The 27194-nt window shown below is 41.3% G+C and overlaps 1 protein-coding gene and 1 long non-coding RNA gene across 2 annotated transcripts in view; both read left to right on the top strand.

The window, feature by feature from the left end:
• The window catches only part of LOC114669697 (CD276 antigen-like), a 56632-nt gene extending 53000 nt beyond the window's left edge, over positions 1-3632 (top strand). Inside the window, exon 5 of the mRNA XM_051926031.1 lies at positions 3588-3632. The gene's annotated coding sequence lies outside the window, so the exon portion shown is untranslated. The remainder of the gene's footprint in view (positions 1-3587) is intronic.
• Positions 1-27194, top strand: part of LOC127527406 (uncharacterized) — a 153054-nt gene that overhangs the window by 106249 nt on the left and 19611 nt on the right. The gene's annotated exons all lie outside the window — the stretch shown is intronic.

Genomic DNA, 27194 nt, shown 5'->3' with positions numbered 1-27194 from the left:
CTAACAGACAAAGATTGGAGTGGAGGAGGTGATTATCTGTCTGCTCCACAAAGTATATTTTCACCTGGACAAAGCTGGCAGGACTAGGAGGAGGATGTTATTTGACTTCTCCAGAACCTTCAGTACCATCCAGCCATCCTTTTTAAGAGGTAAACTCAGAGATATGGAAGTGGATGAGCTTATGATGTCTTGGATAATAGTGAGCAGACAACAGTTTGTGAGAGTCAAGGACTGTGCGAGCAACACTGGAGCACCTCATGAAGTGGCCTGTCTGCTTTACTCTTCACTCTGCGCACCTCAGACTAGAAATATAACAGCATGTCAGGTCACTCAGATGATTCTGCGCTTATGAGTGGTATTGATGTATTGATTGAGGTGGAGATGTTTGTTTCTTGGTGCAGAAATTGAACTGTCTGCTCTTTAATATCAGAAAAACTAAAGAACGTTCGCTGCCTCAGAGTCTCCATATCCATTCACTATTCAATGATTGATTTTTTACCCTCACTTGTGACACCAATTTTCCCAAACATTATGGTTCCTTAGAATAGTGGGACCATGTAATAAAAGTGTTATCATTTCTACATGTTGTGACCAAAATGTCTGCAAATCCCTTTAAATGAAAGTCTGCAATGTGCACTTTAATTATGTGATTTGTAGTTTTAAACTGTGGAGCAGAGGGGGAAATCAAGGAAACATATGTCATTATGGAAGGCACTGTATACATGGTTTAATAGGAAGAAATAAAGATTCCAACATCAGGATAAAACACGAAAAAGTCTGTCCTTTGCTTTCACTCCTCTTTAGGCCCCTGAAAGGAACTCCTAGCACTTAGAAAACCTCAATAAGAATCCTCATCTGTTTCCTTTCTCCCCAATCCCCAGGACAGAATGAGCAGATAGATAGATAGATAGATAGATAGATAGATAGATAGATAGATAGATAGATAGATAGATAGATAGATAGATAGATAGATAGATAGATAGATACTTTATTAATCCCAAGGGGAAATTAATTATTCAATTAGTCAATTAGTCAATTCATAAATTAATTATTATCTTATGATCCAGCAATTGCGGAAGATGTAGCACATGTATGACAATATATGTATGACGATAAAAGAAGTGATCCAAACAATATGAAGTGGCGCCTTTCTGACTTCTCATTAAATGTCTGCTGGGTCGTGTGACTTCCTTGACTCTGTGTACTAAATTCTTTGTACCAAGGCTAGCTTGATTAGACAAAGACAAGCTTGTCTTTTAAACTCTTTGCACACCACATTTAAAAGTCTATGGGGTGTTAAACTTAATCTCCTGGTAATGCCCTGAGATTTCCTAAAATAAGGCTCTGATCTTCACAGACATTAATTACACCATGGTTCTTGTTTAACAGTCTTTACCACTATTTCAAAGCTCTGAGGTCACCAGCTGGCAGGCAGGCAGCCTCGTAATAAATAGCTGAGCTGAAATAAATACGAGTACAGAAGAGAAGTGGGGGAGGAGGATGACGGCCAGCCTTACATTAGGAACAGGCCATTTATTCACTGTGTTTAAAGGTTTTCAGTGTGCATCAGTGGTGGACACACACTTTCTTTCGGTCATTGTGATAGACATTCCGAACTGTGCATTTTCTGTCTCATGTCTTCAAGCGCACAACAAAATTTCTAAATGTCCCGTTTTGTCATTGGCTCTTCCCCTTCTTTTCCTGTTATTCCCTGCACTGTGGACTGAAAGAAACCAGAATAAAATTAGAAACAGCTGGAAACCCCCCCCCCCCCCCCCCCTCCACCCCAGTCCCCGTCTGGGAAACAGCACTGCTCCGGGACATATCAGACACGCAGAGGTGGGCAGACGGACTCTCTTTCAAGGTTCTACTGCCGACATACAGTGGATTCTGAAAGTACTGAGGCCACTTCACTTTTTGTTATGTTGCAGCCTTGTGCTAAAATCTTTTACGTTCATTTTCTCCCTTATTAAGCAACACTCAATGACCCAAAATGCCAAACTGAAAACAGAATTTTAGATAGCTTTGCAAATGTATCAAAAATTAAAACTGAAATCTCACATTGACACAAGTATTCAGACCATTTTCTACCTTCTTCTTCTTCTTTTGGCCGTTAGGGGTTGCCACAGCAGACCATCTTCTTCCATATCTTCCTGTCCTCGTCATCTTGTTCTGTTACCCCCATCACCTTCATGTCCTCTCTCACCACATCCATAAACCTTCTCTTAGGCCTTCCTTTTTTCTCTTGCCAGACCATTTTCTATTATTCTTAAAATTTGGCTCAGGTGCATCCCATTCTATTGCTCATTGTTGAGATGTATCTACACTCTGTTTGTAGTCAATTCAGTTGATTGGACCGATTAGGAAAGGCACACACCTGTTTATGGATGGTCTCCCCTGACTGGATCTGATGATTAGCTGTGCAGACTGCATCTCTGTTGTTAGTCATTTGTACTAAAATACAAGTAATATGATATTTCTGAATGGTTGCTAACCCTCCGATCTGCGCCACAACCACCTGATCAAAGCTCCATGATGTCCCTACATTGATGGATTAAAGGCCAGAAGTCCACATGATCGTCATCATCAAGTACTTCCATGAGAACCCTGAATACAATGAGGACTGACTGAGGTCATTTATGTTAGGTAGAATGCCTAGAGGGGGCCGGCTGGGTGGTCTCATGGTCTGGTACCCATGCAGATTTTATTTTTTCTCCAGCCGTCTGGAGTTTTTTTGTTTTTTCTGTCCTCCCTGGCCATCAGATCTTACTCTTATTGTATGTTAATTAGTGTTCTCTTATTTTAATTCTTATCTTTCTTCATCATGTAAAGCACTTTGATCTACATTATTTGTATGAAAATGTGCTATAGAAATAAAAGTTGTTGTTGTTTCCTTTCTTGGTATCCTCATGTGGCTCTTGGTGTCACCGCTCTACTACCACATTGTTTGCCCACCAATGGAAAAGGCATCTCAGATAAAGCAGAAATGTAAATATTAGGTAGAAGAGTCCTTTCATCTGATTGGTTGGTCCAGCACTGACTCAACTGTGGAATGGCCAATAGGTGTAGGCGGTTAGTTGGCCGAGGTCTCCAGCACTCTGACTGTGTCCGGCTTGTCTGACTCCTGTTCTACAATCTGGCTGTGGTTCTACAATTATCTGATGGACAGATGTTGTTGCTTTCATTTATGTTCATTAGTTTCTACTTTTCTTTTGATGCATTTGAACAAATCTGTATCCTCATATGTGATAGTCCTGCATTTAGTGAGTGGTGTCACCTGTTCCTGCATTTTGCCTTGAGAGTTGTCACTCTCTCTGTGCCTGCACATTGAGAGGAGAGCTGTGCAAGAACAAAGCAGTTTGTACTGTTGTATTGTACTTCTGAGGTGGCCATGATAGATTGGCCATCAAGCTCCGTGAAGAGGTTTACTTGTGTTCTCATTAGTGTGTTGTATTTAATCCATTTTTTGACACCCATCCAACCTACCCGGAAAGGGGTCTGTGTCTGAATTGCCTTTCCCCAAATTTTTTTCCATTTGTTTTACTCTAAAAGGTTTTTGTTTTTGGAATTTTTTCTTGTCTTCTTAGAGTGTCAAGGGATGGGGCTTAAAAACAGGGCCTGTTAAATCCCATCGAGGCCTTCCTTGTGTGATGTTATGGCTATACAAGAAATAAATTGTTATTGTTATTGTGAGCAAATATCAAGCCATTAGGTGAGCTTAAAGACAGTGGTAGAAGGAGAATAGGTGTCCTGGCCAGGAAGGAACATGTTTTCTTACCCAGGTGGAATGCTTGAACATAAGAACAGACAGCTGGACAAAGAAGTGACTTTGTGCCCAACTGGAATAATATATAAGAACTAGACATTACAATAACGGGCGCTAGAACAGTAGTCCATAAACATTAGTAGGAACAGTCTATATTAACTGGCAAGGGACCTTTTACCTCATTACATTTTTTCTGTAAAATGCCTGTAATTTTCTCTGACAGTAATACTGGCTTTGCTGTCCGTAATATGCGTTTAATTTTCTGTCACAACAGTGAGCAATCAGCAGATTCTCCCCAGCAACTGATGTAATGTGCGCAAAAATAAATTTACTTTTACTTTACACTTCACCGGGCCAAGCTTTCTTAATCACAAATCTGACATCCTCAGAGTGAACACTTGCACAACAATGGGGAAGCTGGTCTCCGCGTCTCAGTACCCGATTGGATTTTTCGTGTTTTCTGTTTTAGGTCTTACCTCATTTACCGAAATCCGATTGGATCTGCCACGCGATATTTTATAGGTCCCGCCCTCTCTGTCTTGTGTGACGCGTCAGGCAGCCTTTGAAGCAGCGCACCGTGCCCCGCGCATGCGCTAAAATAATGCTTGGACTAGCAAAAGCCAGAACTGCAGAGCAGTTCCATCCCCCATACGACAAGTGGCAGTGATCCTCTTGTGGCAGCACAGTTAGGACACCCCCATGGGTGCTTGAGAGTCTGAGTCTGGAAGTTCAGCCCTGGTTGCAGATAGAGGGTTCTATCATGGGAGGACCTCCCCACTTGCAGTGTTCCACTGGAAGTATTCCCCGGTGATGATTGACCTCCAAGGTCAAAGGTCAACCTAGTAAGGTCAAGGTCAAAAATAAAGTAACCTGTAGCCTGAAATTTGGTACACATATACTGTGCTGAAACTCTGCACTACAGCTTTACATTAAAAAATTAGAAAAAAGCTGCCTTCTCCCATTCTTCCATATTGGGGCGTCCTGGCTGGGTTGAGATGCTGGCTGTCTCTTACAATAGATAGATAGATAGATAGATAGATAGATAGATAGATAGATAGATAGATAGATAGATAGATAGATAGATAGATAGATAGATAGATAGATAGATAGATAGATTATATTGCCAAAAGTATTGGGACACCTGCCTTTACACACACATGAACTTTAATGATATCCTATAGGCTTTAATAAGGAGTTGGCCCACCCTTTGCAGCTCTAACAGCTTCAACTCTTCTGGTTAAGGCTTTCCACGAGGTGTAGTGTGAGTGTGTTTAGGGGAATTTGTGACCAAGAGAGCATTTGGCAGCCTGGCTAGCTGACAGTCTCTGTTCATCCCAGAGGTGTTCGGTCAGGTTGAGGTCAGGGCTCTCTCTGTGCAGGCCAGTCAAGTTCCTCCAAACCAAACTCGCTCATCGATTTCTTTGTAGACCTTGCTTTGTAGATAGATAGATAGATAGATAGATAGATAGATAGATAGATAGATAGATAGATAGATAGATAGATAGATAGATAGATAGATAGATAGATAGATAGATAGATAGATAGATAGATAGATAGATAGATAGATAGATAGATAGATAGATAGATAGATAGATACTTTATTAATCCCAAGGGGAAATTCACATACTCCAGCAGCAGCATATACTGATACAAAAAACAATATTAAATTAAAGATTGATAACATTGCAGGTAAAAACAGACAATAACTTTGTATAATGTTAACGTTTACCCGCCCGGGTGGAATTGAAGAGTCGCATAGTTTGGGGGAGGAACGATCTTCTCAGTCTGTCAGTGGAGCAGGACAGTGACAGCAGTCTGTCGCTGAAGCTGCTCTTCTGTCTGGAGATGATACTATTTAGTGGATGCAGTGGATTTTCCGTAATTGATAGGAGCCTGCTGAGCGCTCTTCGCTCTGCCACAGATGTCAAACTGTCCAGCTCCATGCCTACAATAGAGCCTGCCTGTGCACTGGTATGTGCGCATACAGTAATGTTGCCATCCCCAAACTGTTCCCACAAAGTTGGGAGCATGAAATTGTCCAAAATGGCTTTGTATGCTGAAGCATTAAGAGTTCCTCTCACTGGAACTAAGGGGCCAAGCCCAACCTCAAACCATAATAACCCCCTCCACCAACTTTTACACTTGGCACAAAGCAGTCAACTGAGTCCCGTTCTCCTGACCAGACACGTCCATCGGATTGTGTGATTTGTCACTCCAGAGGACACGTCTGCACTGCTAGAAAGCCCAGTGGCGGGTGGTGGGCTTTACACCACTGCATCTGACACTTTGCATTGCACTTGGTGATGTCAGGCTTGGCTGTGGCTGCTTGGCCATGGAGACCCATTCATTCCAAGAAGCTCTGTCTCTACACTGCACTGTTCTTGAGCTTTTGGAGATCTGTAGCTATTGACTGTATTGGTGACTTCTGCACACCTCAGCATGCGCTGTCCCCGCTCTATGATTTCATGTGGCTTACCACTTCGTGGCTGAGTTGCTGTTCTTCCCAATTGCTTCCACTTTGTTATAATACCACTAACAGTTGACTGAGGAATATTTAGTAGGGAGGAAATGTCACGAATAGACTTATTGTATAGGGGGCATCCTATCACGGTACCACGCTGGAATTCACGGAGCTCCTGAGAGCGACCCATTCTTTCACAAATGTTTGGCCATCTGCATGCCCAGAGGCTCGATGTTATACAGCTGTGACCATGGAAGTGATTAGAACACCTGAATTCAATGATTTGGAGAGGGGTCCCAATAATTTTGACAGATAGATAGATAGATTGTGTATTTGTCACCAAGGGGAACTAAACATTTTGAAGAAGCTCAATATATATAAAGTTTGGCATCCAAGCTGAACAAGGATCCTTACCTAGCTGCAAGGCCAGTGTAATGGAAGGGTTGGGGAAGAAGAGCACTTCTGAATATTTTCTCCCCCAGTATGCTAGATGTCAGCCTTCCTGAGTTAGGATTACCACATGGATGCCCACAGGGCATGCTGGGACCTATAGTTCTGTTGGGGCTGCCAGAGACAGCTGCTGGGATTTATAATCCCAATTTTCAGGGACTTCCAGAAGTTCTTTCAATGGGCGATACTCAAGCACCAGAAGTACTCCCATGTCATAGATGAATGTAGCTGCTCAACCTCATCCATGCGAGTTGGAGTAGAGTGTGGAGGACAAACAAAACCCACCTAGAAGGTGTAGAGGAGAACAAAAGGGAGAGAAGGGGAATTGTGTTTGATTTATGCCACTCGTTAAAGCCTTTATGGAAAGTATTTTGTGCAAATAAACATTTAATTTACACCAGGACTTGTGTCTGTGAGATGTGTCTGAGGTTTGGGGTGCTGCAATATGCTGAGGTGGTCACTATATAGATATATCCCCCTTGTGCCACCTAAACAGCTCTGAGCCATTGAAGCATTGACTGCAAAAGCCATCTTAAGTTGTCCTGTGGTAACTGCACCAAGATAATAGCAGCAGATCATTTAAGTCCTTTTAAGATGCAAGGTGGGGGTCTCCTTGGATCGGACCTATTTTGTGAGCAAATACCATAGATCCTCTGTGGAATTTGGAAGCCAACTCAACACTTTGCCATGTAAATTTTGCTTTGTGGTAGGGTGCATTATCACTGCTGAAAGAGGCCACTGCCATCAGGGAATACCATGAAGGGGTGTATGTGGTCTGAAACAGTCTTTAGGTAGGTGGTACATGTCAATGTAACATCCACATGAATGCCATGACCTAAGGTTTCCCTACGTTTTCTACAAAAAATAATGTGTATTATGTCCTGCGGTGGGTTGGCACCCTGCCCGAGATTGGTTCCTGCCTTGTGCCCTGTGTTGGCTGGGATTGGCTCCAGCAGACCCCCGTGACCCTGTGTTTGGATTCAGCGGGTTGGAGAATGGATGGATGGATAATGTGTATTATGACTGCCAGAACTCTGTAAGCTCATATCAGGAAATCATCGCACTTAAGTTTGCTGATGTGATAGAAATCCCAAAATGCATAGTTCCAAAAACACTTTGAAAAATGCCCACTAGAGGGAGATATCATCATCAAACCCTGTTTAGTAATAGGGCAAATACAAAGTTTTTTATAAAATAAAAGCTTTACTTTTAACAAAAATTATCTGTCACTATACTGTGAAGCTCTAAACAGCACAAAAGACATACAGAGTAATGCCACATCTGAAGTCCTGGGTGCAGTTCTAGTTACCAATGTACAAGTAAGATATCACAGCACTTGAAGCCATGCAGAGCAGAGCAACCAAGTGCATCATGGGACTTAAGGTCATGTCGTATCGTCTCGAGCAGGGAAGACTGAGTGGAACCTCATGCAGGTCTTCAGAATTCTCAAAGACATTGATAAAGTCGATCCAGCAACATTCTTTCAGATTAAGGAGAAGTGCATTTAAAATTGAAGCCAGGAAGCACTTCTTTACACAAAGAGTTGTAGGACTCTGGAACAAGCTAACGAGACATGGAGTTGAGGCAGAAACCTTGAAAACATTTAAGAAAAATCTGTTTGAAATATCGGGACAGCTAAGCAATTGGCTAAACAATCGATCAACAAATTCACTGAATGGTCTCCTGTCATTTGTCAATATTCTTCTTACTTCATGGACAAGTGTCTGTGTGTGTGCCTGTGTACCTCTGTGCCTGCCCGGTTACTTTGTTTCTGTTATATTCCACTTGGTATGGCATATGTTAAAGCAGTGTTAAAGGTTGTGATAACACCATCTGTTGGAATGAAAAATACAATGACATGCCTTACAAAATAGACTGTGCACTGCAAATGTTAACGCCAAATACACTGAGGTCAATATTGGTTGTTTAGATATCAACCTACCTTAGATGGGTAGCACAGCTAGTTAAATCATAAAACAAAAAGGTATGCAAATGCACACAATTACTTAGTCAATTATATAAAATACAGGCTGCCCCAGTTATATTTCATCCAAGGTTCCTCCCCTGGCTTGGATTCAAATGTGTGTTTTAGGTTTTGAATCATTTATTTATGTTCATAATTCTTTGGTTTATTATCTGTATTGTTTACTATGTCTTGGTTTGGCTTCTTGTGGATGGTTCCCCAAAGAGACTTTTAGTTTCAGGAGTTCCCTCTAGCAGCAACCAAAGACCCCAAGAGTACTGTCCCACAGGACAGCAATTGTCACCTGCCTTGCGGGTATCATAGCTCACTGAGGCTGCCACCTACTGTGCTGGGGGAGCCAATAGACCGTAACAAATTCCAAAAAATACAGGCTGCTTACCCCTGTCCCTCTGGCCTCCCAACTGGGTAAGGAACCTTGAATGATCCTGGCCAAGACGCCATGCTCAGTGTCCATGACAGTAGACATGTTCTTAAGACATGTAAGCCACTTCAGTTTTTCTACTTTATTACAATCCAACACTGCCAAAGACACACGTGTTAGATGAACGAATTGTAACCTGGATCTGTGTGTGAATGTACGTGTTTGAGTTGGCCCTGGGATACACAGACACTCCATCCAGGATCAGTTTGTGCCTTGCACTTAATGTAATTTATGATTTGTGTCTTTCTAGTCATTTCTGGTGTGATGAACGGCCGGCATTTCAGTCTGGTCAGAACGTCACTCAACTAAGAGAAAGAGCCTTTTTAGGACACTACATCCCCCGAGATGCTAGATGGCAGCTCCCCTGGATGGAAATGGTTCCCCGGATTCCCGCAGGGCAGCATAGGACATGGAGTCCGGTTCTTCAGCCCTGTTGGGTGCCGTGGGTGCCGCCAGGGGGAGCTCACCAAGAACCCAGGGACTACTATGATGACGTTAACCCGGAAGTACTTAGGAGTCATGAGGACGGAAACCCGCAGTACTTCCAGGACACCTGAAGAAGGCGTTTGACCCAGAGACGGAATACTTCTGGGTCAGAGACTTTAAAAGGACTATGGGAGTGTCACGGAGCTGCTGGGAGTTGGAGGAGCGTATTTGTTATTGATTATTGCATTGATTTCTTATGGGAGAATAAAGTGTGCAGTGCTTTGTGCACTTTATTGAAGAAAATATTAAAAGAATCTTCTTGTGCTTTTACACGTGTGTCTGGGACGTCTGTCTGGTGGGTTCAACGGGCTGCTATAGAGCGCTTTATTCCACACTGGGTTTTGTTTTAGATACAACAGGATGAATAAGTCAGCATTACTTTTTAGACATGGAGCTACTTTTAAGAACCCATATTGTACTTTTTTTTGATCAGTTGGAAGAAGTTTGTTTACTGGTTTGTGCTTTCATGGTTCCAAGCTTTCTTGATGGACCCTAACTATCAAGTAAAGCCTTCAAACTGCAGAATATAAAGAGTTAACCAGAAGACATGACATATTGACCAATGAATAAGCGTCTTTCGTTTCACACCTGCTGCTTTAACTGCTGAACGTTATGACATTTCAGTTACAGATATGCACGTTGCTGCAGTACATTCAAACAGATACCTCAGAATGAACAACTGATATCTGAAAGAGCACAACACTCTGGTGATTATGATAACACTGAAAGAAACCTTAAGATATCTACAGTTTGGTTCAAAACATCTCCAAAACTATTGCAACCTGCTAAGATCAAACAAAATGAGCCAACATGAATTTATGAATTAATTTTAAGCTTGTATGAGATGGAGTTGAAGAAGTTCTCTTGACTTCACTGTCCCTGCAATTGCAATGGAACACATTTTGAAAAATAATAGGAAGTCCGAAATTGAAAGACTTGGGTGTGTTCACAGGAAGTGAATCTTTTAAAGTTGAACTACTGCTCCCTCTGCTGGCCAATTATTAAAAACTAAATTGGTCTTTTATAATAGCTTACTAAGCTCAAGTCATTTCAGAAAGATCACTATAAATGTCCAAAAGAAGTTTAAAGTGTGTACTGTAATTTAACTTGTCCACAGCACATTGTAATCCAGGGGTCTCAAGTATAAAACCTTCCTTAGATTTATACTAAACATTTGCTTAAGTTTGAAAGGCAAAAACAGCAGACATATTAAATGTATAAAATCACATGCACACCATGTCCCACACGAGTTTCTTTATAAATCGGAAGAGAACATTCAACTATATGTTTGTGCATGCACCTTTTTTCCATGTGCTTTTGCCATTGTCTTTTAACAAAGCACTGAACGAAAGGGGCTATTTATATTGATTTGCATATTTTAATTCTGGGACGAGTCAGGGTGGGGCTGCAGGCTTATGCACTTGCATTAAATGTCACGTTCATTGGGATTTATAAAGGGAAAGTTCATGGAACTCGGTGTGCGTACAGCTTTATGCATCTGGATTTTTGTGCATACACACATTTCCAGTTTTGTTCATATGCTATAGTCAAGTGTGGAGTCTATGCTTGGCATTATACAGGAGTTCTTAGACATAAACAGTGACTGTTTTTTAAACACAGTATGTTAAAGCACCAATGTGGAGTGAAGCTTGTCTCGATTCAGTAATTTGTAATAGTCAGGATAGAATTGATGGTGTTCTATCATCTCCGTCACATTGCCCGACTCCATCCATTTCTGTCCTTGTCTGATGCTCAAACTCTGGTTCATTGTTTCGTAACATCTTGTATTGATTACTGTAATTCCCTCTTCATTGGCCTCCCTCCATAATCTACACAGAAGCTACAGGACATTCAGAACTCCGCATCTACACAAAGCGTTCTGCTCACATCTCCCCTGTTCTCTCCCAGCTTCACTGGTCACCAGTGCCATCAAGGATTAAATTCAAGATTCTGCTTCTCACCTTCAAAGCCCCCCTTCTACCTCACTCAGCTCCTCACTCCATACACTCCTTGTTGCTCTCTCAGGTCCTCATGCAGCCATCTCCTTACTGTCCCACTCACCAGACTCTCAGGTCCTTCGGTGTTATGGCTCCCTCAACTCTGAAACTCTTCTTCCTCAGTTTCTCCGAGTTTGATCCTCTTTCTGCACCATTAAATCTCAACTCCAAACGTTCCTCTTCTATGAACTTTTGTCTTCTGTGTATTTTGTTTTCTCTGTATGTAAAGCGACCTTGGGTTTGTGAAAGGCGCTCTATAAATGCAAATCATTATTATTATTATTAGAGGTGATTGGACCAATAGGGTCAAGTGACCATAACATAATACAGTTCTGAATGTTTTGTAAGATTATAGATGCAAAGACTAAAATGATTATGTTTTAATTTTGATTTTTTTGAACAGTGTATCTATTTTTTTCAATTTTACAATGGACTAAAAATGTAAATGTGGCCTGATGTTTGTTATATTACATCAGTTTTACGTATTGATACTGTATAAATGAAGAGAATATCTTGATATGTTCACAGTGATTAAAAAAGAAAAAGCATTCTGTGGGGTGTACTTACATTTTGAGATGTACGTACATAATCAATATAAACCAATAATTTAAAAATTAATAAAACAATTTGGACAAAGAAATGTATAATAAAAAATAGAAGATATAATCAGCAGCAAATTTTGAATGTCAGACATATGCGAGTAGTATCTTCAAGGCTCTGAAATTAAATATAATTCACCTCTGGACCAAGGGTCAGCACTGTCACTAACTTCTCAACTTTCCTTTTGCCTTCAGAGTGGATGATGGCCGGTCAGAAGCGTCATAAGTGTCAAATCCTCTAACGTCATGAAGATTGCACCTCTTCCGTCTCAGCCTTCATTTAAAAACAGCGATGCCAGGAAGCTGACATTCAATTAGAAGCCTGCAAATGTGAAAAGACAACTCTCTCTAGTAAGCCACTCTTTTCTGTGAAGAAGATGATGGACTCACCCAGTCCCTTTAGCCATTTTTATCTGGTTTTGTTTCATGTTCTTTTATAGGTTTGTCTGTTACACAAAGATTAATGAGAAAGCAGGAACACTGGAGTCGGAGATGGTTGCGCCATGAGAATGTGTTTCTTAAACTTCATTATTTTTTTTTGTTACATATTGAGCTTTTTTGTTTTGATGAACATTTTGGACCACTCACCCAGACATCGATTTCACCTTCTGATCCTTTCATAAACAGACTTTTACTACCTTATTCCTATGTAGTACAACCCTATATAGAGGAGGAGCGATCAATGGGAGAAACCAAAGGATGAAATAAAAACAAAAAAGAAACCACCAAAGCCCCTCCAGCAGCATGGGACTGGTTTCACATCTCCACAAAAACAGAACCTGAAGCAGACTTTCTGATTCCCCTTCCCACTTTCTCTCCCAACCTGGAATCCAGTGGATTTGTAGTAGGGATTCTTGAAATCCAAAATGGACTGGGAACCTAATTGGTACTTGAGTTTTGCCCACCACAATAGTCTGTGGCCTCCTTTTCTTGCATACTCATGTAATGTTCCCTACCAATTTCTAAGTATTTCAGTATATGACTGATGCTGCCCTGTCCGCTGATTCTCTCTGATACGCCTCCACCCTCATTGTTCTCCTGACGCTCACCAGCTGTGCTTGTTTACTCTGCAGGTGCAGAACTTGTATGAGATTTCATTAAAAATTAAAGTTGTGAGTGTTGTAATGAAAGGTGTGACATTTCACCCTGTTTTTAACTGAAGACTAAACAGTCACAAAGTTCTGATGAATAGAGATGTTGGATATTGTTTGGTGCTGAGAGCTCCTTCTCTCTCTGCTGCAGTCAAGAAAATGGCCAGTTTTCTGTGATTTTAGGCTGGTGAAATCAGAAGGTTTCAAAGGTAAACCTGGGGGTTGGTGTGCAGAACTGGCACTCCAGCCACCATTAAAAACCTCCCAGTGTTCCATTCCATCTGAACTAGTGTGGTGCTGAGGTGTCACGCGTTGCACGGCTGCACTCGGGTCCTAATGGATCCTGAGTTGGTTGGCGTATGCTCCTAAACACCAAACCCAAACTGATGCTTGTAAAATCAGAAGGGTTGAGAGGTAGGCGAATTGGTCTTCTCCCTAGCTGAAGGTGAAAAGGAAGATGTCTCCATGTTACACCCAAATCTTTCTTCCAGTAAACTCCTGAAATTCTGCACCACAAGAAGTAAACTTAATGTAAACAATGGAAACCAGTGTAGGATTTAGGTATGGGTGACATGGGCAGCCACCCACGGGGGTGCAGGGCACACGTACCAAAAAATTCAGAATGATGATTACAGCCTGAGCAGGTCAGTCTATTAGGGGTACTGTTCACAAAATGTAAGGGGCGCTCACTCCAGTTACGAAACACCAAATGGTGCGTGCTCTATAAAGTCTGCATTGTGTTCACAGAGGGGCGCGATATTATGTAATTGAAAAGGGCATGGGCTCCGGATACCGAGGGGCACCTGGGTCATCGAAGTCAAGTAATGCTGTTTACACACCGTCACTTCAGGGGAAACGTTTAGGAAAGCCAGGAGACATGTGCTTTGTAAATTTTGCAGTATGTACACAGAAGGGCACCATTTATATAAATGAAGGGCTGCACACTCTGGACACAAGGGGCACTGCCAAATCCCATACCCCCTTCCACTCCCACACCTGGGGTTCCAAGTGGTCTTCGACTGGCACTACCACATCGACAAAGGTAGGTTTTGGCCCTTACAAACCTTTATTCGCTGCTTAATAAATTAATAACTAATATTAACTAATGTGTGCATGTGTTCGCAAGCTTAATAGATGAGACTCCAGGACAGTAAAGACTTTAAATGCTGACTATTGTTTTCTTCTGAAAGGGGTCAATCATCGCAATATCATTGCACACTCTAAATTGGAAATGTTGAGCTTTAATTTTGGAATTTATTTGTTGTTTGAGGGGTTTGTGACATAACATTTTTGGTTTCTTTTGTTTGTGGAATTGTTAATACACTTGTATATATTAAGTAGCCCCCCCCCCCCCATGGCTCCGCCCGTGTAATAGTGTAACAGGACTGTGAGGAGAGCCCAACCCGGCTCCCTGCTCCTAACGTCACGCTTCTCCCTCCCCTCGGCCTACAGCCTCTCTCTTGGATTATTGTGTATATATCACTCCTGCAAGTGAACTCTGATTCTTAATGCGATGAGAGAAGTTGCAAAATCAAACGGAATGTTCAACCAAATTATATAAAAAAACCTGATCTAAATCCATTAAGTAGTTCTCTCATTTGCTAGCTAAGCGGAGGTAAGATACTCCCTGAGGCTGGTGAGTGAGTGAGGAGGGCATCACCCCCATCCTCTCGGCCCGCTGCGTCTCTCTTGGATTCGCACAAATAAATCGATACCGCAAGCGAACTATGATCCATAGTGCAATGAGAGAAGTCACTAAATCAACCGGAATGTTCAACCAAGTTATATAAAAAAACCCGATCTAAATTCGTTAAGTAGTTCTCTCGCAAAAAACGGACAGACATACATACAGACAGATGCAGGATTTTATATATAAAGAGATGATCATTGGGTGCTGTTCTGGGATTTTTGGTGAATGTTGTCACATACTTGTGACTGGGAGGCAGCTAGAGGCCCTCAATAATAGTAATACCACACCAGACCCAGGGGTGGCGAGCTGCACTAACTTTCTCTCTCAACCCTCTGCAGACCATCCACGGGAAATCCTGTGAGGTTTCCGGCACCATTGATAACATCACTTCTGGTACCGGTGACACTAAAGATGTCACTTTCAGTCCTGAAGACATCACTTCCTGGTCTGGCACTATTGATGACGTCACTTCTGGTCCCGATGACATCACTTCCTTTACTGGCCTTTAAAGCCGCCATCTTGCCTCCATACCATCAGTCCTGTTCTGGACTCTAACCCGTGATCATATCTCAACAATTTGCCCATTTTGCGTCCAGGGCAAATTATACGGGTTGCTCCCCCAAACCTTTGTGATGTCTCTTTGTCATTTCTGTAACAATGGATTAAACAAAAACGAGAGATGGTCACTGAGTTCTAACTAGTTTTTAATTTTATTTGAAATATTGGTGCAAATGAGAGCAGCATTCTGATCGTGGAGTTGTTTTGGATAGTTGCATTCCTGGGGAGGGATACACCCTAAGGTTGCATTTGAAAATCCCACTACTAACACCACACGTAAGTGGAATAATCACGACCCGTTGCTGAATAACTAGCAGGATCTCAGTCCATCCCTGGTGGGTACACTCTGTGATGATGCATTATTAGTTAACATGGACATCTTCTTTTATAATACGCTACCATGATTGTTCATTTGTCTGTCCATGACTTTAAACCCCCTGTAGCTCGCAAACCGGTTGACCTATTGACCTGAAATTTGGTACACATATACTACATGACCTCTGTTGTCCGCTTTTGGGGTGATGATTGACCTCCGAGATCAAAGGTCAACCCTGAAAGGTCAGGGTCAAAAATCAAATGGCCTGTAGCTTGAAATTTGGTACACATATACTACGCTGAAACTCTGCACTACAGCTTTATATTTAAAGAGAAGAGTTTTGGAATTAGTGCTCTTTTTATTTTTATTTTATTTTATTGTAGAATCAACTCTCGGCAGCAGACCACCTTCGCTGTCACTTCCCCTACCTCTCCATATCTCTAAATCATTCTTGAGGCAGATTGAAGACTTAAGTGCCAGCTTAAGTGAAAAATTAAGGAAAACGTACTAAGTAACTGTAACACAAACACTGACTTAATCAGTTTTAATGTGAAAAGATGCCGAGGAAAGAAGAGAAGATGCGGGTCACTAGGGTGGAGAAAAGAAAAGCTGCTCAGGGAGCAGCAAGTGCATCAACCTCTGAGCAAACGAATGCTAAACCTACAAAGAAAGAGGAGAAAAAGTATAAAGAATGCACTCAGCATTTACGACAGGCTGATGCAGAGTGAAACAGAATTGCTTGAGCAACTGAGAGCAAACAACAGACCATACAACGAAGACAGGCCGACACTGACCAAAAGAGAATCACAAGAGCAAATTTAGATTGAGGAAGAGGCTAATCGACGTCAGCAATCTCTGGTCAAACGCGCCAGAATTGCAAAGGCAAATGAGACAGAGCACAAACGGCATTGAGCGACAACAACGAGACGCTGATCGAGTGACAACAGCTAGAACAAACATGACCGATGACCAGAGAGCATATCGTTTAAGACAAAACACTGCAAGGTGCAGCTTACAGTGTGCTGTTACAGTCACCTGTAGCTCCCAAACCATTTGTCCTACTGACCTTAAATTTGGTACACATATACGGTCATCGAAGGTCAAGCTCAAGGGTCAACGGAGTATGGTCAAGTCAAGTGTATTCACTGCATGTTATCTATAAATAATATTTAACAATTAATAGTGGGTGTGGAGCTACATGACAAAGCTGGTCATAAAAACAGCCAGTTCAGAGTGTGAAAAAAGTGGGGAAACGGATTGAGAACACCTGCCTGTAAGTATTTTGAAGCCATTTCTCCATTGCTAATATTCAATGACTTCGGTGAGAAGCATGCCGGTGAGTCTCGGGAAGGATATTGGGTTGGATCGGCTCATAGAGTTGGGAAAAATAAGGTGCTGTCTCTGACACCAAGTGAGCAGTGTGATGAAGAGCCTGTGGCATAAATGTATGGAATTGGGACCTGAAAGATGAGAGTGTGTCGGGCCAAATGAAAGATCAGGGTAACAGCAGTAGGAATGGACGGTAACTAAGGAAGCAGACAGCAGTGTTGGCCACCAAAGAACCAAGTATCCTTTTAAGGGCCATTCATTTGCCCTGAGTGATGAAAAAGTTCCTCTCTCTCTTAACCTAAGCACCATCACAATACTAGAATTTTAAATAGCTTTAATAATAATAACAGATATTTGCTTTCAGTAAGTAAAAGTAAATACAAGCGTACATCAAAGATAATCCTGTGCCTGGCTTATAACTAGGAACGACATTGAGGTGGTGCAGCTTTTTACCTGCTTGCCTTCAGAGACCAGTGCCCGTATTCATCAAGCATCACAGAATTACTCCTAGCAATTCCACTAAAAGTCTGACTAGGAAAGAAATTCAAGCTACGTCAGAGTGTGACAGGAGATAAAGTTATAAAATGTTCCACAGGCACAGACAGAAATTAATAGGAGTCCATGGTTAAGTATGAATGTCATCCCCTGAGCCACAAAGTGGAACTCATGAAGCCTGTGGCCGGGGAGTGGAAGGACAGACTGGGAAGCCAATCAAGTTGTCCCTTTTAATCGTTGCAAGACAAAATAAACAAAAATAAAATGATTCCTCCTTCTTTGAGGTTTAGGAAAATCTCGTGCTCCACCATTTACCTTCTTCCCCTTAAATATAATATTAATATATTATTAATTTTCACTGTTATGCTGATGACACCCAGCTCTACCTTGCTAGTAAATCCACCTCCTCTTTTCCACCACCTTCGCTTATTGACTGCATTGCTGAAATTAAATCCTGGTTTTCTTCAAATTTTCTTAAATTAAACAGTGACAAAACTGAGGTTCTCCTCATTGGTTCAAAATCATCATTATCCAAAACCAATAATTTTTCTCTTATTATTGATAACTCTGTTGTTTCCCCATCACCTCAGGTGAAGAGTCTGGGTGTCATCCTCGACAGTACTCTGTCTTTCCAATCTCACATTAATAACATCACCCGGTCTGCTTACTTCCACCTACGTAATATTAATCACATTCGTCCCTCCCTCACTTCTCATACCAGTGCCATTCTTGTTCATAGTCTTGTCACTTCTCAGCTGGACTACTGCAATTCACTCCTCTTTGGTCTCCCGAATAAATCTCTTCATAAGCTTCAGTTAGTCCAGAATTCTGCAGCACGCATCATCACTCAAACCTCATCTATTCACCATATTAACTCCGGTCTTGCAGCAGCTTCATTGGCTCCCGATTAAGTTTCGAACTGATTTTAAGATTCTGCTTTTAACATTAAGGCCATTGTGGACAAAAAAGGCACACTGACAGCAAGCAGATAATATTTCTTTAGTTTACATTTACATCATTTAGCAGACACTCTTATCCAGAGCGACTTACAACAGTGTTTGTTAGTTTTTTCGCATACCCCTTGGGGTCAGAGCGCAGGGTCAGCCATTGTACAGCGCCCCTGGAGCAATTACAGGTTAAGGGCCTTGCTCAAGGGCCCAGCAGAGTAGGATCTCTTTTTGGCACTGACGGGGATTCAAACCGGCAACCTTCGGGATACCAGCGCAGATCCTTAGCCTCAGAGCCACCACTCCGCCCACGGTTCTCTATTTAGTTCTCTTTATTATTCATTCGGAGTCACAGTAAGTAGAGATTCAAAGAGCATAACTTATTGCCGCGAAGCTCAGCTTGAACCCCGAATAAAAATTAGGAGGGGTTTTTTATAATTCAGCATCTCATGATTAATAAGACAGAAAAACATCCTTATCATCTACGTAGAGTTACACAATATGTCTGTTGAGCTAAGCATTATCTGTGTTCTCAAAGCTAAGCACAGGAGAGACGCCTTTGCATAAACTACATGTACTTTCTGCAGCCTTGTGACCTTGTCCCTGAGAAAGGAAAAAACAAGAAACAGCTTACATTTTATTCATGTGGACACTATTTCTCCTGAACCCTGGAATAACATATTTTTGTTAGTTCATAAGCCAAAGCGTCTCTTACTGGCAAGTTACAAAATAGTTATTATAAAAATTATAATTTACTAAACACACAAAATACATGGTGCTGAGGAGAACATTCTTCTTCTACTTCTTCTACACCATTCATAACCTCGCCCCTCCATATCTATCTGACCTTCTTCATGTTGCCATTCCCTCCCGTAACCTTAGATTCTCTTCCTCCACCCATCTGACCGGCCCTCTCGCCCGTCTAACCACCACGGGGAGCAGAGCATTCAGCCGTTCTGCTCCCAAGCTCTGGAATTTATTACCTACCAAGCTCAGAAACATCAAATCATATTAATTCTTCAAATGTAAACTTAAAACACATCTGTTTAAAATGGCTTTTTCTTTTTCTTTATGATTACAGTGGTTTTGTTTGGTTTTAATTTTTAGATTTTTTGATGTTTTAAGTTGTTTATAATTGTGTCTTTTATTTATTTTATTTATTGTTTGCTCGGTGTCCTTGAGTTCTCTGAAAGGCGCCTTGTATAAATAAAATGTATTATTATTATTATTATTATTATTATTATTATTATTATTATTATTATTATTATTATGTGGCTCGTTCGGGTCTTCAGACAAAAAGATGCCTCTTTCTTAATCAGCGCGTCTTTTATAAAGAATCTTCCGGAAGAGGCGGGGCTAAGTGCCCTTACTGGCCAGCTTCTCAGAGCTGTGTCAGTGGTATCCCCCAATCTCATCTCAGCGGGTTATTAAATACCTTTCTCCAGGTACGTGACAGATGTTTTGCAGTTTCCCTGGAAATCATGATAATGCTTTGTAGTTTTCTGAAAACTAATACAAGGCTTGATAATAATAATAAAAATAATAATATTTACAGTAAAGGAAAACATAATAACGTAGGACATTGCACTTCGCAGCAACATTTTGAATAATATTCCTGCCTATATGGTATTAGTAAAGCCACTCTTTCTAGACTCCAATTGGTTCAAAATGCGGCTGCAAGGCTTTTAACTGGAAGCAGCAGAAGCCAACACATTACACCGATTTTAAAAACCCTACACTGGCTGCCGGTTAGATTCAGAATTGATTTTAAGATACTCCTCTTAACCTATAAGGCACTAAATGGTCTCGCCCCTGCCTACTTGAGTGTCTTGCTCCATCGTCACAATCCCCCTCGTGTTCTTAGATCCGCAGATCAGCTGCTCCTAACCGTTCCCAAGGCACGTTTTAAAGCTCGTGGTGAAAGGGCTTTTTCCGTCTGTGCACCCAAACTCTGGAACTCCTTACCTTTAGTGGTTAGGCAAGCCGCTTCAGTCGCCACATTCAAATCACACCTAAAAACGCACTTCTTCACATTGGCTTTTAATTCTTAACCTGTCTTCTTATTCCTACAGGTGAGGGGACGCTGGTGCACACATGTTGTTGCCGCTCCTCCCTGTAAACAACACTTTTCGCAAAATTCGCCTAATTCTACACTTTCTTACGTTTGTTTTATTTCTTTTATTGTACGTATAGTTCGTGGATACAGCTGACTCGAATTGTATGGATTTGGCTTATATTTACAGATTTTATGGACTCTACTTTGACTGGGGACAGCTGAGTCTGTGGATCACGGGACGAGAACCTTCAAGCATTTCTTTGTGCCTGGCAATCTAGGACCTCGGGATGATCTGTCTCCGTGATTATATTTAATTCGCTTTGCTGATCTGCTCCCGTTTCATCTTATAGTACTATACGACTGGGAACTGATCTGATGTTCTTATTAACCTGGCTATTGGCTCCGGGACGATCACGCCTGAAATTACCAAGCGTTACTGTTTGTGGCTGTGTATTGGAACCTCCAACTCCTGCTACGCTTTCTGCTGATTGCTATGGCTGCTCATCTACGCTACCACACCCGCCTGTCCTACCGGTTCCACTGTACTGTGCTGCTTCTCCACTGCTGTTCAGATAAGTATTACTCCGCATCATGCTAAAATACTCTCATGACAAACTCCTTCATATTAAACAGTTTGTCCAGAGCAAATGGTCTGACTGCAACATCCTAAAGGACGCCGGTATTTTGCAGCGCCCGAAATATATACATCGTGGGTCAGGTCGCCGCCACCGCCAGGCTGCGAATGAAAAGACCACCGGCAGCATTTGCTCAGGAATACGCCGTCCTTCTCATGGCCCTGGAAATAGAATTGTCAGTGTGCCAAATTTGCATTATGTGGAAATAAACCCTGATAGCGGCTCTGTGCAGAAAGAAGCCTCATTATGTAATATTGCACTGTTTAACTCGAGGTCTCTTAATGGCAAAGCATTGGTGCTGTCAGAACTCATCACTGACACCAAACTTGATATTCTGTGTTTAACGGAGACTTGGCAAAAACCAAACGAATTTACGTCTCTCACAGAGGCGACTCCAATTGGTTTCACTTTCCACTCAGAGCCTCGCAGCTCAAGACAAGGCGGCGGGCTGGCAGTAATTATCAGAGAAGACTTAAACGTTAAAAGAATCCCAATTGACTGTCCATTGTCTTTTGAGTGCCTGGCTCTTAAACTAATAACGGAATCAGGTCCTGTCTCACTCATTGTTCTTTATCGTCCCCCAAAATACAATGCATCCTTCTTATCCAATCTGATTGAACTTTTGACCCACCTAAGCTCTCACTCTCAGAGAATTATCCTTCTTGGTGATTTCAACATCCATATTGACACCCCCACATCTAAACTGAGAAATGAATTCCTGTCCTTACTGGACTGTTTTGACTTGACACAACATGTTGATTTTCCAACCCATTCTGGCGGTCATATATTGGACCTGATCTGCACTTCTGGACTATCTGTTGCCAACATTTACAGCACTGATTTGGGACTCTCTGACCATAAAGCAGTATTTTTCACTGTCTCATTACCTCTCCCACCTCTTACCTGTAAACGACAAATTTCTTACAGAAACCTTAAAAATATCTGTCTCTCTATCCTTTCTGGATCCATTTCTGATCTTTTACTGTCTGCACCTATTCCACCAACACTAGATAGTTTTGTTGACCACTATAACTCAGCCCTTCACTCAGCATTAGATAAACCAGCTCCTTTAAAACATAAGGAGGTTTCCTTTAAGCGCTCAGCTCCTTGGTATAACTCAGAATTGCGATCTATGAAAGCAGCTGGCCGACGCCTTGAGAGAATGTCACGTAAGACTGGCCTCACCGTGCACATCCAGGCTTTCTCTGACCACCAAAGAGCTTACAGAGAAGCACTAACTTCTGCCAAGAACACCCATTACGGCAGAATAATAGAAAGTGGCCACGATAACACAAGGGTTTTGTTCTCTGTAGTTAATAAACTACTCGAACCCGCATCTGGTCCAACTACCTCTTCTACTGAAGTCTGTGAGGAATTCCTCCACTTTTTCCGTAACAAAATTAAAGATCTAAATAATTCAACTAACATAAATACATCATCTGTTTATATCTCTCCCTGTTCTCCCACTCCATCCAGCTCCTTCTCTAAGTTCTCACCAGTCACATCTGCGTTTGTTAATAACCTGCTTTGTAAAATGAGGCTGACTACTTGTGTACTGGACCCCATGCCCACCACACTACTTAAATCCTGCCTTCATGCCATAATCCTAACTGTTACAACAATAATAAACTCATCCCTTGACACTGGCTCTGTGCCGCTCACTTTTAAAATTGCTTCTGTAACCCCAATGTTAAAAAAGTCTGGCCTTGATGCTGACAGTCTTAACAATTTCCGGCCTATTTCCCACTTACCTTTCCTGTCAAAAGTTCTTGAGCGTGTTGTAGCTTCCCAACTCACCAATTACCTAAATTCTAATAATTTGATGGAACCCTTTCAGTCTGGTTTCAGGGCGCGGCACAGCTGTGAAACTGCTCTGCTACGGGTAACCAATGATTTGCTTATGGCAGCAGACTCTGGACAAACCAGCATATTAATTCTGTTAGACCTCAGTGCAGCATTTGACACTGTCAGACATGACATTCTACTGTCCAGAATGGAGAACATGCTGGGTATCTCTGGCACTGCCCTCCAGTGGTTCAAGTCCTATCTGACTGATAGGCAGGAGTTTGTTAGTCTTGGCAACAGCAGATCCAGCTCAGCGCCAGTCACACAAGGAGTCCCTCAAGGCTCTGTCCTCGGCCCTCTTCTCTTCTGTATTTACATGCTTCCCCTTGGCCATATTATCCGTAGCTATGGACTGGGTTATCATTTTTATGCAGATGATACTCAGCTCTACTTCAATGTTAAAAGTGGAACTTCATCAGAGCTTTCTCAGCTCACAACCTGCCTTAGTGAAATTAAAACCTGGATGGAGCAGAACTCTTTAAAATTAAATTGCAATAAAACTGAACTCCTACAAATTGGGACTAAAATGCAACTTAATAAAATGAGCTCCTTCCCAGTCCATCTTGGCAGTGACCTCATCAGACGTGCCTCTACTGTAAAAAATCTTGGTGTCATTTTTGATTCCTCCCTCACTTATTCCGCCCACATAAATCACATTAAGAAACTTTCTTACTTTCACCTCCGTAACATATCCCGTGTTCGCTCCTTCCTCTCCTTCTCTAATGCTGAGAAACTTGTCCCTGCTTTTATCACATCCCGCATCGATTATTGTAATTCCCTACTGGCAGGTGCCCCTTCTAATCTTATATCACAGCTCCAATTGATTCAAAACTCAGCTGTAAGAGTCCTTACTCGAACCAGCAGCAGCGAGCACATCACACCCATCCTGCTCCGCCTTCACTGGCTCCCTGTGTCTTACAGAATCGAATATAAAATCCTACTAATAACCTACAAAGCCTTAAATAACCTCGCACCAAACTACATCAGTGACCTTCTCCATCACTATGTGCCTGTCCGCCCACTAAGGTCCTCTGATTCTGGTAATCTTGTTGTGCCCCACACTAATCTACACTCCATGGGTGACAGCAGGGCCTTCAGCTGTATAGCGCCCAGACTCTGGAATGACCTACCGACATTAATCAGGTCAGCTGACTCCATGAATTCTTTTAAAAAACAACTCAAAACTCATCTGTTCAGGAAGGCTTTTAGCTCTACTTGACTTTATTACCCTTCTCTCAGTTTACTTCTCTGTCAAGATGTTCATGTAACCTGTGTGTGTGTGCAGGCCATCAATTATGTTGTCTGTTTTTTTCTCAGAATTTACTGTCTTAATCTTCTTTATTTATTTATCTGGTTTGTACAATGCTATATACTGTATATTCTGCCGTTCTTTATTTATTCTGTAAGTGCCTTGAGCATGGGAAAGGCGCTATATAAATAAAATGTATTATTATTATTATTATTATTTCCACTTGCTTTTTGCTATTTCTCTGTTTTATTGGGTCCCCTGACCTGTTTTTAGTGTCTCTGTTTTAATTCTCTCTTAATGTTTGTTTTTAATATTTTGCTTTTAGTCTTGCTTGTTTTAACTGTACAGCGCTTCGGTCAGTTGTAATGCTGTGTTTTTAAGCGCTTAACAAATAAAAATGGTATGGTAATATTGTAACAAGCAGTGAGTTGGAAAGACCAAGACACACATACTGAATGAGAGTCAAGTCTAATAGCAGGCATTTTTATTTAACAATCAATCAATGATCCAATGCTCTTACACATACACATTAAGAAGTTCATTTGTATTCACATATTAATGGATACCTAAAAGAGTTGTATTATATTTGTTTATATTTTATTTGTAATACATTTTATTGTATGACTCCTTACAGAAATAAGCATTTATTATATTAAAGGCTGGACCAGTGCTGCACATGAATGATCTTTCACCAACATAGGGCTGGACAAACAGCAGATTGCATATTTTGTGCACAATCTATTTGAAGATGTTTGTGTCAATTGTCAATGATTGGATGCTTGAGGGCGCTGTTGCCCAGTGAAACCCAACAGGCAGATGCAGACACTGGTTTAAAAGCACCAAGAAGTAATTAAATTTTTTCTCGAAAGTGCCCCAAAGCACCTCCACCACCAAAAACAATAAATCAATAATCACAACAATACAATAATATTCCTCCTCTCCTCCCAGCAGCTCTGTCACACTCCCTCCCAACTCCGGCTCAGCTTACTTGGTCTCCCATAGTCCTTTATATAGTCATTGATCCGGAAGTGCTTCTCCTCTTCTGTTCACGTGACTTGTCAGCACTTCCGGGTCAGGTGGAGAATTATATTTTTCTTCAGCCCGGAAGTACTTCTGTTCATCCGTTTCCATGGCTAAGGAGTACTTCTGGGCTATATGGGAAATAAAAATCTCTGCGTCTCCCTGCAGCGTCACCCAGCAGCACCCATGACACCCAGCAGGGCTATGAAGCCCAACTCCATCTTCCATGATGCCCTGCAGGAATCCGTGGCACCTTTAGATCCTGGATGTGTCGGCCAGGATGAGCTGCCGGCCATCCATCACACAATATATTAAAAGAAATTTATGTTTTGAAATATTTAAGATATCGTCATTAAAATATATATTTGATCCGTATATAATTTATATCATATTGCAAAATGTCCACATTTTTCAGGCATATTGCACTATTTTTATTTTCATCAGGGACTGATTACTAAATGACACTATTTGCATGTTACCTACTTGTGTGTATTCATAAACAGTGGCATAATTAATCAGCAAATTAAACCTAACAAAAAAATAAAAAGCAAAAAAAGAATTTGCATATATCTAAATTCCTGCTTCATTCAGTAAACATTTAGAATAACCATTTTGTAATTCATGCTTTGTTTGATATAGCTTGTTTACTTATGGTAGGAGTCCAATTAAAAGTAGAAATTGGTTGACATGAAAAGCTGCAGCCACAGAGGCTTACAGGACAGAACTGGCTTCTCGAGAACTCGATGGGACCATCTGTACATTCATAGCACCCAGGTAAGAGGTCCGCATTCAGCCCACACTGAAGTAGTAAGGGGATTCCATGAGATATTCTCTGAATGCGTGATTCGTCTGTTTAATGCGCTGGTCCCTCTCTGGGTATTGTACTAGCCTTGCGCACAATGATTGCTGGACTAGGCTTCAACTTCCCCATCCGCTGCTTCGGATAGCGGGATATAGAAGATAGATGGATGAATGGAGGATATGCATGTCCTAACTCTAATCATTCGCCATATCTTATTGCTTAGTATATGAATAAGATGTTCGCATTCAGCCAACAACAGACTACTAATGGAACATAGAATTACTGCAGAGGTTTGTTAATAATTTGTAAATTTCTACATAATTAACTATGTAGTTTAAGTTTTGTATGTTTTAAATGATATATTTAGCATACAGTAAAATTTTTATTCTTACTTATTCCCAAAGAAAATGATTCTGTACATTCATTATGTTAAAATTTGTGACTTCTGCTTTTCCAATGAATTGGGAATATTTATTCTTCTCAACAGGAATATTCTTGTATCCTGTTAAAGTTTAGCTAGTTAATAAAAAATACATTTATTTTTTCTCTTGATCTATTGTATACCTGTTTGATATGGGATTCATAAAATGTGTTTAATGTATTTCATGCACCATCTGTTGGAAGTACAAACGTATATTGTACTGTGTAAATAAAAGAATATGTTTAATTATGATAACACATTTGTGTCATCTTATGGAATGAGAGAGACATAGCAACCGGACGGACACACAGACAGGCATAAAGAAACATATCCTTTTATTAAGATGATGTTTTAACAGCCCATCTTGGTCATGTTCATCACTCTTAGTGGTAATGGATTCAGCAAGTGGAGTAAATCCTTCAGGAACAATTCAAACATTTACTCCAAAGCCAGCTGCCATAACTGTTTCTTTTGAATTACTGGTGGAAAGCAAAGCAGACAAGAGGAGAACAAGAGGAGAATATGGAGATTTTACCCAATGGCCATCCTGGTTGAGAACAGAACAGGGTTGGGAGT

The sequence above is a fragment of the Erpetoichthys calabaricus genome, chromosome 4, assembly GCF_900747795.2.
Source record: "Erpetoichthys calabaricus chromosome 4, fErpCal1.3, whole genome shotgun sequence".
In the NCBI taxonomy this organism is placed as follows: domain Eukaryota; kingdom Metazoa; phylum Chordata; class Cladistia; order Polypteriformes; family Polypteridae; genus Erpetoichthys; species Erpetoichthys calabaricus.
This window is presented reverse-complemented; position numbering and strand designations above follow the sequence as displayed.